The sequence below is a fragment of the Lactuca virosa genome, chromosome 4 (assembly GCF_052849685.1).
Source record: "Lactuca virosa cultivar CGN04683 chromosome 4, Lactuca_virosa_CGN04683_v6, whole genome shotgun sequence".
In the NCBI taxonomy this organism is placed as follows: Eukaryota; Viridiplantae; Streptophyta; class Magnoliopsida; order Asterales; family Asteraceae; genus Lactuca; species Lactuca virosa.
In genome coordinates, this window is record NC_136429.1 from 490675645 (window position 1) to 490688417 (window position 12773).

The 12773-nt window shown below is 35.8% G+C and overlaps 1 pseudogene across 1 annotated transcript; it reads right to left on the reverse strand.

Moving 5' to 3' along the window:
• Positions 1-10213: 10213 nt before the first annotated feature.
• Positions 10214-12380, reverse strand: LOC145109292 (trimethyltridecatetraene synthase-like; annotated as a pseudogene). Its single transcript, XR_013708869.1, has 4 exons — positions 11973-12380; positions 11449-11884; positions 11133-11383; positions 10214-10936 (listed from the first exon to the last, which is right to left on the reverse strand). The product of XR_013708869.1 is annotated as a trimethyltridecatetraene synthase-like (transcript).
• Between the last annotated feature and the right edge of the window lie 393 nt (positions 12381-12773).

Below are 12773 nucleotides of genomic sequence, written 5' to 3' on the forward strand. Positions count from 1 at the left end.
ATCTTTATTGGAGACTCTTTTAAGAGAATTTATTTACTTTGATTTATCATGACAAACCGATGGGTCATGTTCTAATGACCTATCATCGTATGATGCAACGCTTAGACTCAGGTCTCTTAGAGTTAAATTCTATAACGGAATATACCTTCCTTCATGTTCTAATGTGATATAATCATATTTTAGTATGTATCACTTTTAGCTACAGGCTTCTTACCTTAACAGCAATTCACGATACTTTTATTGATTGCTTCGATTATCTTTCACGTCAATATTTTGTTCTAAGTCAGATGCTACATCGATATTGGTTCTCTTAACCACGTTACATACTCATGTTAGTCGGAATCGATTTGATATGAGCACTAGGTCGGAATAATAATCATCTTCTTAGTCATTACTGAAACGATGGTAACGACATACTTGAACAAAACGGAATCAATTACCAGCTTCTTGGTAACCTTGTGACTTTCCCTGATCTAAGTGTGAGTCATGTGCTTCCGGTAGTATAAGCCTCTACTACCATTCACCCCTACTCATACTCGTTCCAAGTATTGCCTCACATTTTTTCCAAGTCACCCTACAAGAAAATCACATAACAACTTAACACACTAGATAACAAAACGAAGGTTTTACATTATTCCTTGAAACGATTACATAGGTGTTCAAGTTCACCCTATACTATGCCTCTAATAGGCTACATCATATGATACTATCCACATGGCTACTGCATAACTCGATCTTCGGATATCAAGTCCTCACTCCTGATTCCTTGTATCCTCAGCAGCTTCATCAAGGATCATGCAGAATGCTCTTGCCTTCGGCTTTTGCGGCACATTTGGCTTTGTAGCTTCTTCTCTTCTTGGGCAGTCTTGCTTGAAGTTTCCTTCTTCACCACACTTAAAGCAAACTTCTCTCTTGGTTGTGCATTCGCTGGCGTAATGACCAGTCTTCCAACATTTGAAGCAGGTCATCTCTTTAGAGCATCTCCCAATGTGCTTCCTTCTACACTTGTCACACCATTGTGCTCCTTCTTCGAACTTCTTCGAACCAGACTTCGAGAATTTTCTCTTCTCGCCGGACCTTGAGGATCCTTCAAACTTTCTCTTCTCGCCAACTTCAACCTTCTTGGCGGATCTTCCCTTGATCAAATCTTCAATAGACTTAGTAGCCCAGATAGCTGCCTCTAGAGTAGGTATCTGACGTACTGGCACCACATACTGCCAGGGAAATCCCTTTGCGTACTTGTCAATTTTTGTCAGCTCGTTTGGGACAAGGCGCAAAGCCAACTCCATTTTGTCTGTGAAGTTGTTGGTGTATTCATCGATGGACATCCTTCCTTTCTTCAAAGTAAGGAATTGGTTTTCTAGCTTGAGGAGATTTTGGGCTGACAGTACTTGCACTTGAAATGCACCAAAAACTCTGCCCAGGTCAGTTGTAGGGGCTCATTGGGGCTTAGAGTCTTCCCTAGGGTGTTCCACCAGCGAACAACGCCTCCTCTGAACTAATGCACTGCAAATGTGGTTTGTAACTTGCCTCTGCAACCACATGTCATAAAGGCCAACTCCATTTCCGAGATCCAATCCATGACTCCAATCGGATCTTCTTTCCCAGTAAAAGTCGATGGTTTGGAAGTCGTGAAGTATTTGTACTTTCATCTGTTTCTTTCAATTCCTTCGTCTTGGTTATTTCTCCTAACCACTGACGGTTCATCTGGACCAACGGTTCTATTATAGTTACCTTCTTCTGACTGACCTTCATTCAGTTCAGTTTGTTCAACAAGCATAGTAGGTTCATCCCTGTTAAGCAACATTTTCCTCATCTCTTCTCTTTGCTCAGCCAACATAGCCTGAATCATGGCTTGTGCTCCAGCCATTGTGATTGGCTTAGGTGCAGTTGGAGCTATTGGTACTTACTCAATCACTTGGGGTTGCGGCTGTTGATTCCTATTTCCATTCGCGTTTCCGACTCCACTTCGGGTTCTTTCCATTTCAATCTATACACCAAATCATACATTCGGTGTGTAATGACGAGAATTAAGATAGGAAAGATTTTGTTTACGATAGATGTATAAATCTCCTTGTCACTCCGAAAATTTATATGCCAGTTCTAATACCGTAATCAAACGCTTAGAAATCTAAACACATAAAATTCTAGATCCGGTCGGCAACAGACCATAGATCCAATTAGACGATAGCATCATAAAACATCACAATTCATTTAGCACATAAAAGCATGTTAGGCATTTTCCCTAAATTTGCAAGTGCTTGTGTCTGTTCAAGTGTATTACCTAAAACTTATTAGACACACTCCTCACGATCATTGCTTCGCATTCTAAATTTAAGTCTAGAAATAAATCCTTATTCCTAGTTCGCTTAAACTGATGCTCTGATACAAACTGTGACATCCCCATTTTCACGACCAGAAATGACCGATTTGTTTATGCTTTGTTTGAAAATCATAGTAACATTTTAAAGAAAAGTTTCACGAAATTTGTTCCTAGAAAAACATGATAAATGTGTTATCAAAGCATTTCCGAAGAAATGTATTTTATTCCTTTTTAAAACTTTGGGATGTCATCGTCAATACAAAAACATAAGCATAAACAGACCTTACATTCATTTACAATAGTGATCTACATCTCTTTTAAATCTCTCAGTGTAAAGTAGCTTCATATCGACACTTGTAATACAAATAAACTTGAGTGGGTCAGGTTGGGAAACCTGGTGAGTATGTAGGGATTTCAATCCCATAATACTCACCAGGTTAAAAAGATATTATAACAACATTTATATAATTCATAATAATAGCGCAAATACTTATTATAAGTTCATAATAACAATACTAATATTAAATATAAGCTATACTTAAAGTAGGGTAGGCGTATCTCACTTATAGCGGGTTTTCTCAAAACCGGGCTTCGCTGAAGCAGAGTTTCCGAGCCGAAAAGCTCTTTTTCTCAAAACTGTCGGGCGCTCCGGGGCTTTCCTCTAGTGCCTTGAGGCTACTAGGGCTTTAGGAGGGTTTTTGGGGGTTTAGAGAGTGTCTTTTTATCGTTGAGACTCAATTAATGAGATCTTCAATTCTCATTTAGGTTGCGTTGGCCAAAAATCGATCGATCTAAAATTCGAATTCCGGGCTGTGCACTGCTGTGTCAAATCTTAGAAAAATTATAACTTCCTCATACGAAGTCAGATTTGAGCGTTATTTTATGTATGTTCTCGATTTAACGTATGTTACAACTTTCATTTAGATATATAAGGCTAAAAAGTAGTTTATCAAAAATTCACTTTTTACGATTCCCGGTGGGTTGTCGGTTTTGCCATAAAACTTCGACAGGTCATAACTTCTTCGTTATAACTCGGATTTCGGCGTTCTTTATATGTACGGAACCCTTGTGACATATACTATAAATTGGTTAAGATTATTAATTCTACATAATCTTTCATTAAAAAGTCATTTTTTTGACGCTTATTGTCTCTAAATTGACTAGCCCGAATCTGCGGACGTTACAGTTATATATTTTTTAATTAGGAAAAAAAGTTTAATCATAGTAAAATCAACTTTTCCCATGATCCAATTCACAAATTTGGAATGAACATTTTGAAAAAAAAATATTCAATCTTAAGGAATGAGAATAATTGATCAATTCCTAAAGAATGTGCATAATTGATTAGTAGATTCATACGAGGACACACTATCTTTAAGGTCCTCCTATGTATGCAAATGACCTTTTTCATCCTGCACAACAAAATTAGTTTAGAGGAAACAAATGAAACAAAAAAAATAGAAAATTACAAATATTTTCTTTAAAGATGTGTATGTTTTTAAATGTTATAGGAGAACATTTTAAGCTTCCAGGTCTACCAATTCATGAAAGAAATTGATTTTTATAAAGAAATTATTTCAAGCTCAAACATTTTACCATCTTGGTAGACTAATTTTTTTGTCAAATATCCTTAAAGTCACAAAAATTAAGAAGCCATATCAATGGACTGTATTTTCTCCTTCAAGCACTAATTTGCATAAAAAAAATCATATTCCCATTCTAAATAATACTTTTAAACGTATGACAAGCAAAACAATCATTCTAATAGTTTCAACAATCAAAACCATTATATAAAACCAAAAACACTGGAAAATACTATTTTTATAATCCGAAATTTTCCAACAATACCATCTTCGGCCTCTTTAACCTTTTCAACGACTTGTTCTTTTAACATTTTTCTGGAGTATGTCCTTTGATATACTCTTTTTTAGTTCATTTGTCTCATCAATTAGTATTTCTTTCTGCAATGCATCCTGCTTCAAATACGTATGTGCTTCACTAGTTGGCATACATTAATTAACTAACAAAACATATAATTCATTCACATTATGCTTTCTATAAGAATCGCAAAACTCTTTAACATATACATCTACTAGTTTTACCTTGTTTGAAGTTTTAGGCTTTCTTGAATCACCTGAAAATTGTTCTTCGTTGAAGGAAAAAAAACAGTATAGGCGAAGGAGAAGAAGAACAATGAAGATTAAGAAGAAAGATATTAAGATCTATGATGACGCTGCAAATTTGATCGATACCTAATATATTGGACTTCAGATTTAATTCATGATAATTATCAAGTTTCCTAAATTATAGGATTTAATAGTTGTCATATTACTAATATATATATATATATATATATATATATATATATATATATATATATATATATATATATATATATATATATATATATATATATATATATATATATATATATATATATATATATGGCTAGTTTATAATGTGGATGACATCTATTGTGTGGTCGTAAGGATAATTCTGGCCCAATGGATGAAAATGAATGAATGGCTATTATCTGAGAGTCTATGATATTACAATGGAATAACATGTACCATATAATCACACATATTTCATTATAAGGGCATTTTAGTCAATTAGTCTAGATTTAAAAAAGGAAAATCCCAAATTTTAGGGGATAATTAATTCTCTTAATTTAAAAAATATGATTATCAAAAATTAATTCAATTCAAACACGACCTTTTAAAAGTTTCGATTTTATTCATTTATTCTTTAAGAATGACACATTTATGTATTCTTTAAGAATTTGATTGATTTAGTTTGTACGCAGGAGCACAAAGGGTATGAAATCAATAAAAATAGGCAAACACATATTGATTCTGACAAACAACAATATACATTCTTCAATGAGTTACAACAAACATGAAAAATATATATACATTCTTAAAGAGTAAAACTAAATTTCATTCATTATCTAACTAATGTCAACCATTCTTAGAAACAAGATATATGCAATTCTTGAAAGTACAAAAACTGATATGAAATTTAAGAATGCATTCTACCAGATTTCTCCTTAAAGAAAGAATGGTGTTGTTTTTGTAAGGTGGACCCTTTTATTCTAAAAGAAGGTTGTCGTTTTTGTAAGGTGGACCCTTCTTTTTCAGAAAGAATGTTGTTGCTTTTGTAAAATGAACATTGATATTCTGAAAGAATGATGCTGCTTTTGTAAGATGAACCTGGTATTCTAAAAGAATGTTGCTGATTTTGTAAGGTGAACCCTAAAATTTTGAAAGAATGTAAAATGTATTACAAATGAGGATACCATTATGTTAGAATCACATTTTATGAGAATAAATTATGCTCTATTGTGTTTACACAACCCTCATACCATTTAGTTTACCAGCAAGACCAATTCTCATTACAAGAGCCTGCAACAACAATGGAGAATAAGCCAATTAGAAACTATTTCAAGATATTACAATAAAACCGTATCCAAAAATCCATTTTTCTAAAGATATTACAATGTCATACGGATATCAAATCAGATTACCACTATTAATGAAGTGGTAAGACCATATCTTCATTAAGAATGCAAAACAAAATGGGTTTACAGTAACTATCAATCTTTTATAAGTGACAAGTTATATGGCTTTTGGGATTTCACAAAGATTAAAATCACAAAACAGATGAGCAAACAACATGAAATATATACGTACCTCTTTAACCTTCTTATTTATCACGTCTCAAGCAAGACGTGAAATAAATCCTCCTGCAACAAATCCCAATTGAATGATACGTGTCGCAAAGTTCAAGGCCTTTTACCCCAATATGTTGAGATGCAAGAAGGATCATATACCATTGACAATAAATTCACTACTTTCATCATTCTGAACAAAAAAGTATACAACAACCAAGAAATTTCAATTTAAGAACATATGTAAATACCAATTAACAGTTCTAACTTAGAAATTCTTATTTAAAAATTAATAAATTAATTAGATTTACCTAGTGAACATATCAATTAATAATCTTCAAGAATCAATTGCTTCTCAATACCTTCTTCCTGCCAAACAATCCATTCTGAAATAATTTGATGATTGTGCATTCTAAAAAGACTTCTTGATAATGTATTCTGAAAGAATATGAGGATGAAGATGTAACTTTTCCCCCTTTGATTTGCACGTCTTCAATGAAATGAACACTAAAATCCATATCCAAATAGGAAGAACATGAAGTAACCCACTATTGAGAAAAATCGATTCAAAAGATATTATCTCATAATCAATTTGGATATAACAAAATGAAAAGAAAATTAATCCATTAATCCATTTACTTTGTATTAAAGTTTAATTAAAACCACCTGAAAGTTTCGATCCTTCTAACTTGGGTAATTATCTATAAACAATATAATAGTAATAAATTATTAATGCTCCATTAAAACAAAAGCAAATGAATCTGGTGTTTCATGCTTCATTACTAAAGGAATTACCAATAATTAAAAAAATGAAGTATATAAAAAATTGCAGTAGGCATCAACCAAAAAAGTAAACAAAATGAATTAATTATGTGGATCATCATTAATCACTTTGTGACTATCACACAAAACAATTAAAAGAAATAAAAATTATAGATTTATGCATGATATGTATTCAAATCGTAATCACAAAAGTTAATAATCACTCGATTCTAATTTGGCACTTTTTGATTTGTAAAACGTCATAATAACAAAGTGCAACTTCTAATAACTTTCTTTTGTGGTCGGCGATTGAAGGTTTTGGGGATAGGGTGTAACACATGTTCCAGGTACTACTTAATTTATCTAAGTTTTAGAGTTTTGTGCGTGGACTCGGCGAGTTCAGAGTCCAACTCATTGAGTAGAGAGATTTTTGGTGGACGCGAGATCGGGACCTACTCGACGAGTCGGAAGGCCCGACTCGACGAGTAGGAGCTGTAAAGAGAAACCCTAATTTTTAGGGTTTGCACCCTATTTAAAGAACATAACCTGCCTCTTGTGGCCTCCCTTATCAGTCCATCAGCCTGAGAAAACCCTAGATCGACCTTGCACCCTCTTGAGTGAGAGAAAGAGCCTTTGTGAGCAATTTTGGGATATTTGTGAAGGATTTTAGAACTTGAAGAAGAAGGAGATAGGAGAGGAACAGTAGATCCAACATCTACTTCATATTGGCCATCACCCTAAGGTATAAAGTCGTGATCTTGATGTCTATTTGCTTAGATCTCTTCTTGGAAGTAAATGGTCATTCTTGGTGCAAAATGGAGTCAAACTTGGATTGGACTTATTACAAGGATATGGTTCCAGATCTGGACCTCTTTTGGTCCCCCAATGACATAAAGTTGTTCCCTTTATGCAGTTTAGCCACTTTCCATGCACAAGAACCTTATAAGAAGCCTAGTTTTGAAGTCATAGCCTTGAAGGACCTTGCATGCACGTAAAGTTTGCAACTTTACGTGGTATCTGCACTAGGAGAGTTTGTATATGGAGTTTGGATCTTTTTTTTTTGGAAAAGGAACTTCCCTAACGAGGGTTTCCGGACCAGCTTTCGCGCACCGATTAATCCCCTGCTGCAAACATGAGGCTTTGCCTCATGCCCTAGAGTCACTGCAGGCGAACCTCTATGGCCACAAGGGCTGAGTAGTGCCAGGATTTGAACATGGGTCAATAGGTTATCCACCATATCTTCCACATGCCTTACCAAGTCACCACAACCCAAGTGGTTGATTTTAGGATCTTAGATCCCACTGAAAAGGGTTGAACTTGAAGAAGACTGAAGGAACTCGTCGAGTCCCTTTTCTGACTCGACGAGTCGAGTAGGGTTTACCCGTTTTCGGTTTCATGAGTTTTCGGTTGTCTTGAGTTTTCGGTTTCACGATTTTTCGGTTTCACGAGTTTTCGGTTATAGACATGGAGGGACTCGGCGAGTGGTTGAATTATTCAGGAAACTCGACGAGTTGAGGTCAATAGGGACTGTTGACCTTGGCTGTTGACTAGGGTTGACCAGGGATGACTTTAAGGGTGTCTATGAGATGTTGACGAGTTAATCACATGATGAATATAGGCAGTTAAGTTGGAGCAGCACGTGGGGGATTAAGTAATCTTAGCTTGTCAGTTATACATTCACGAGAGGTGAGTCTTCTCACCATACCATTGGGTATATGGCACCAAGGCCGACCCATTTATTATATGTGGATTGTCGTTTGATTATGCGTTGTGTTAGTATAACATTTGCATGGAAGACCCCGGGGGGTTCCCATGCCAGTAGACTAAGACCACGTGGGGGTTCCCATGGCATTTGGTATAAGACCTTGGAGGGTTTCCATGACATCCTAGTTTATTTGATACTCGTTGGTAGGAAGACAATGTGGGGGTTCTCATGGTGGGAAGACCATGTGGGGGTTGCCATGGCAGGTAATAAGACCACGTGGGGGTTCCAGTGGCACTAGGTGTAAGACCCTGGAGGGTTTCCATGGCCTCCTTATATGTTGTATGCATGTCTTATGTGGTAGAGATAGCTTTTATAGCTAAGGTGTTATGTGTTATGTGAACTGTGTGTGGGGTATGCTCTGCGGGACTCACTAAGCATTAGCTTACAGTTCGTGAATTTGTTTCAGGTACATCTGACCCTAAGGGCAAGGGCAAGGTTTGATGACGCGGCAAGCACACACACACACACACACACACACACACACTCTCTCTCTCTCTCAGGCATTTTATGGGACACTTTGATGATTTGAAATAATTTGTAATGGTTCTGAACTTTGAAAACAATTGTATTTGGAAATCTCATGGTTTGTGGGAGCTTTTTGGTTAATTAAAAATTAAAAATTTCTTTTGAAAATTGGGTTGTTACATAGGGTTAAGTCGACATGATGTTCTTAAAAATTACCCGAGAAAGCCTTAAAACTGTAACATATAATCAAAATTACAGAGCATTTAGAAAATTATATATATATATATATATATATATATATATATATATATATATATATATATATAGAGAGAGAGAGAGAGAGAGAGAGAGAGAAAATATATAGCAGTAGAGTACCTTTCGGAAGTGAATGAAGGATGCTGATGCAAATAGGGTTACGAAAATTGGATTTGGCGTTGATGAATTGATTTTGGAAGCGCCATTTTCGTTTAACAGTTGTAGATGAGTTTTTTTGGAAAGGGAACTTCCCTAACGAGGGTTTCCGGGCCAGCTTTCGCGCACCGACTAATCCCCCGCTGCAAAATGAGGCTTCGCCTCATGCCCTGGAGTCACTACAGGCGAACCTCCATGGCCACAAGGGCTGAGTGGTGACAGGATTTGAACATGGGTCAATAGGTTATCCACCATATCTTCCACATGTCTTACCAAGTCACCACAACCCAAGTGGTTGTAGATGAGTTTCCTTATCATGATCTTTGGATTTAGGGTTTCCTTCCCTTTCATCTGAAAAATTAAGAAGTTAAACCTCGATAGAAGCTTGGATTTAGAGTTGGCATCTTCAACCGGGGGAAAGAAGTACGTGTCGAAGGTGGGAAGGAAGGCAGGCGGAAGACCGGCGGTGAAGAGGGTTGCTGGATTTTTTTTGGCGACATTAAAGGGCATGTGGACGATTTTCTTAAAGGAAGCAAGGAATCGATGGTGATGTTATACGAATGTGTGAAACTGATTCCTAATCTAACGGGATATTTATTGATTTTATTTTATTTACCATAATTATATATTGTTTAGATTACTATTATACACTACATTATTTAATAATAATTTAATATTTCTTAAATCTTGATTGGCTCTTACATCCACATAATAGACGTGCATCCACATTTGAAGCTGACTCTATATATATAATACAATTATAAACAATAATAAACAAACTCTTCCAAAATAAATATTAGGTATTGTAGTCCAATAATAATTCTTTAATAGGTATTATTTTTGGAACCCATATAAATAAATAAACATGAAATAATTAGGAACATTTTTTCTCCCTAAATATCGTTCCACTTAGTGATACATATGACTAGGCAACCGAGGCTCTAATACAGCAACTAACGGGGACTTATTTTTGGCAGATAGTCCATAGACCTCCTCCATTTTTATATCTTCATATCTCATATTTTCAGGCAACTTCCAGTTAAACCCATGCAACATGTTCCCCAATAGCGACCTCATCATCTTTAATGCTAGCCTATAACCAGGGCACATCCTTCTACCCGAACTAAACGGCAATAACTCAAAATGTTGCCCTTTTACATCTATATCGCTACCCAAAAATCTCTCTGGTCGGAAACTGTCCACGTCATCCCAAACAACGGAGTCCCTTCCAATGCTCCATGTGTTGATAAAAACTATTGTGCCTTTTGCGATGTCGTATCTGTCCACTTTGCAATCTTCAAGGGCTAAATGTGGTGCTAGTAAGACCCCCGATGGGTGTAGCCTCATGGTTTCCTTAATTTAGAATTAAATCGATGAAAGGTAGGTTTGTGAAGTCGGTCTCTTGGACCCATCTTTCTTTACCAATCACCCTATCGAGCTCTTCGGTTGCCTTCTTTATTAGATGAGGTTGTTTAATCAGCTCGCTCATTGCCCATTCTATTGTTGTTGTAGTTGTATCAGTTGCACCGACAATCAAATCCTGTAACAATGAACAAGTTTCATGCATGTTAGTATGTTACCTTAAATCTATTAATATGTACATTGTTAACTATTAATATTGATTTCAATACATGATATTCATCGATTTTATTGTAGTCAAATAGATTAAATTTTATGCATCAAATAATATTCGATCAAAAAATAGATGGATTTAGTGCAAGTTGTTCGATAGATACCTGCGCAAGCCCCTTGACAACATCAATACTGAGCTGAACTTCAAGATTAGGATCCTCTGCTAACTTCAACAACACATCAACCACATCTCTTGCTACAAAACCCTGCTTTTCAACCTTCATCCTATCCCTATGCTCGTCAAAGACATGTTCATAAAACTTATCAAATCTCTTGCTTAAAGCCTTCATCCTCTTCACATACCCTTGCAAATCCATAAACCCCATCCAAGGCATCCAATCCGCAAGATGAAAAGCTGCGTTCAGCACGGAGAACTCATGTATTTTTTTAGTAGTCTAAGTCATTAAACTTATATGTTACCTGTTAATTGTACCAACATTCTATTTTTCATCCGGTTTTACCAGTTATAACCACAAATCGAAGCTCCCTTTTATTGTAAACCTTTAACAAAATCGTTAAGCATCTGAGCTATTGTTGTCGTGGTTGACATAGTTGCTGAAACTTTCCTTGCTTTATTCTCAATGTTGATTTGATGTTGCATGATACCACATGTCATCTACCTTCGACCACCGGCTTCACCATCCACTGCCACACATCATCACCACCTGTAAAAAAAACCGCTCAACGGAAATACCGTCTATTCACCTTACGCCAGCATTCAAGCTTCCTTCAACAACCACCCGCTCAAGCCGAATCTCCAGAATGAAACACAACCTGCCAAACACCACCATCTCTGATTGAACATGAGACTTTACAGAACCCTAGAGTAGCTCTCCAAGATCGATTTCCCAACATCCTGAATGTTCATCTCAAAAATTGTTTATAATCAGGTTCCTTTTGAGGTTTTTGAAGAATAAAATTAGGGTTTTTGAAATTTGAAGTACCTTTTGGTGTTGCATCTTGCTGATGTCTAATGAGGTTTGAGTTAGACCGGGAAAACGATGTTTCAGACAAAGTAAGATACCTTCAACTAATGAGTCTCTCTTGTATCATTCACCATGTACCACAAAGCTTTCGCCGCCGATCTGTTTTGGATGAGGTAATGGCCTCGATTGAATCCTTTTTTGCCACACGTAGATCGATGCCTCCATAGGATTGGCGATTTCTAAAGTGACGTGTTCAAATGAAAGATCGAGACAATCTAGAAAACACTCCAGTGATAATTGCTCTGATGTTATATAACGATATATAACTTATCCTAAACAAGCTCTACCATTCTACAAAACCGGATGAAATTTCCCCACTGATACATTAGGGATAGGTGGATGTAACCCATAAAACCGGATAAAAAATAGATTGTTGGTATAATTAACAGGTCACATATAAGTTTGATGACCTGAACTACTAAAAAAATAAATCATGGACCTTTTAAAGCAAAACCCAATATAAGTTTGATGACCTGAACTACTAAAAAAATAAATCATGGACCTTTTAAAGCAAAACCCAATAGTTGGTTGGGTTACAATCACATTTACCCAAAAAAGTTATATGAATTGAATTCGTCAATAACAACAGTTGAAGTGTTGACGCTTGAAGCATAACGAGTTTGCACTCTTGCACATACACTATAACAAATACATTAATTTATAAACGTATAAAATTCATGTTATATAAACCAAAAAAAAACATATTTGATTAATTTTCATAAACTTTTCCAAAGAATTAAACAAGAATTAGTGGGTTTT